The sequence below is a fragment of the Dreissena polymorpha genome, chromosome 5 (assembly GCF_020536995.1).
Source record: "Dreissena polymorpha isolate Duluth1 chromosome 5, UMN_Dpol_1.0, whole genome shotgun sequence".
Classification (NCBI taxonomy): domain Eukaryota; kingdom Metazoa; phylum Mollusca; class Bivalvia; order Myida; family Dreissenidae; genus Dreissena; species Dreissena polymorpha.
The window spans coordinates 75,769,256-75,771,381 of NC_068359.1; the positions used below are offsets into that span (position 1 = coordinate 75,769,256).

Here is a 2,126-nt window from a genome sequence, read left to right on the forward strand (position 1 = left end):
CTTAACAAACTGAGTTTAATACATCCAAAGTTGCTATCCGAAGTGCCTAATTGCAGTTCTGACTGTCAAATCAGCAGACAGAAATCATAATTTGCTCAGACAAGCTATTGGCGAATGCGTATTGATGCATTAGTATCGGTTTTCCAAGATATTACCGGAATATGATCAAAAATTGTAAACAAAATCGTTTTCAGAAGAAGAAAACGTGAAATCTATGTTAATGACCGTAACTGAAGAAGGTTTCTCGGTATTGTCTACGTATACAAAGATATTTAAGACTTTTACCTGCAGCAACGTGTTGTATTATTTTAAAAGATGAATATCAGTTTAAATGTATATGTCACTATTACACTGAGTTAAGAAAAAAGTGTATTTAATATCAACCAATATGTATATAAATCAACAAGTCCTTAGCTTTATGTGACAAATCAATAAATTATCACTATGCATATTTATCAAAGAAGCTTTTGTTAAAAGAAATTATTAATAATAATATTCAATAAACTTCAGTACCGCCTTGATAGAACCTACGCGTTCATGTATTTGTAAATGACTTGTATATGTTATGTAATGTTATTCTTTTATGCCTAGCTTCGTGAGAGAGAATAATTGGTTTATTTAAGCATGAAGATGATGCACTTTTTTATAAGTCTCAATAGACTGTATGTCTGTCTGTATGTATGTCTGTCTGTCCGTTTAAATAAAATTTATTATATTAACATGCAAAATTACTTACCAGAAGTACTATAACTAAGAGATCAGCTGAAATTAGCAGTTATAACTGGAATATATGGATTCTAGTGCAATTGTATTGTATGCAAATTTTTGTCGTAAGCTAAACTTTTAACTTATGAAGTTATTTCTACCAGCCATAATCCAGATAAAACATATTGCATCCATCACGCAAGGCAACGACCGTTATTCTTTCGCCTAAAGTCAGACATATCCGGTTGTATAACAAATAATTATACATGAACATGCAATTGATTATGATACTTTAAATATAATTGTTATAAAATGAAACTGTTTTTCAATTACAAAGACAGCTTTAGTGTTTTTCCCGTAGAAAAAGGATCTTTATCCGACAATGATTGGTATGGGAGGTAGGTATGATGTAAGGATGATGTAAGGAGGACTGGTTAAGTATATGTAAGATTGTAAGCTTTACGTTGCCATTGACAGGAAATAGAAAATAAAGCGATACATAATCCTATGAATAATACTATTGTAAAAGTACAAGTATAGATGTTCAGTTAAGACATTTTACACGAAACACAGTTTAACATTATACAATATTTGTTGATAAATGACAGCTTTTTAACCCTTTTTGTAACTTACAAAGTTTGTATTTTCGAATACAATTCATGACGTTCTAATCATAAACGATGTGGCAAATCATTCCAAGTCTTATGTTGATAAATACGTATGATTCAAACGATTGTTTTCATTTGTTTTCGAATAATGATGATTCCTTGATGTACGAATCAGAACTTCTAAATTTACTTTGTGCATTGCAGTGCGATTACAAGAAGGAAACGCGTCGCAATCAAGTGTGCAGCAACTCACTCATCAATGGCTTAATGTGTATTAAGCGCCAATCACCACAATGAATTCGCCTCTTTTACAAAAGTGCAGGTCAATTCTACCACAGAGTTTATTGCATCTACAAATTAATGTCTTACAGTAAAACATGTAAGTGACAGTTTGTGAGGGATCTGCAGTTGTTCGGTGGAGATGTTACAGATACAAAATATGATTTGCTTCATTCAAAGAGCTTTTTCATTTTTTTTATTATGCGAACGGTGATATTACTTTGCACACATGTTAATGGTATTTCAACATTTGATTAATCAAATTAAATGTCCTATAGAGCATAAACATTTATCACATGCCACACACTGTTTTTCATGTAATATAACCATTACATATATTTTTATATTACACGTGTGTAATATACTTTTACAGCGTTTTCATTTGCTAACTTTTCGTTTACTGGCCAATCGCATGTTGTTATTTTGCTGAAATGATGTTGCAACGTCCAATGACATCACGAAATATAAAAAAAAACATTCGGGATTCATCACTATGCTTGCGTATATATTTATTTAATTTGCTCATTTAAAAGC

General features: G+C 31.1%; 1 protein-coding gene across 2 annotated transcripts in view; it reads right to left on the reverse strand.

Moving 5' to 3' along the window:
• Positions 1–2,000: 2,000 nt before the first annotated feature.
• The window catches only part of LOC127881019 (uncharacterized), a 15,805-nt gene continuing 15,679 nt past the window's right edge, over positions 2,001–2,126 (reverse strand). For both annotated transcript variants that reach the window (XM_052428598.1, XM_052428599.1), the window contains exon 3: positions 2,001–2,126. This exon is cut by the window's right edge and continues 2,280 nt beyond it. The gene's annotated coding sequence lies outside the window, so the exon portion shown is untranslated.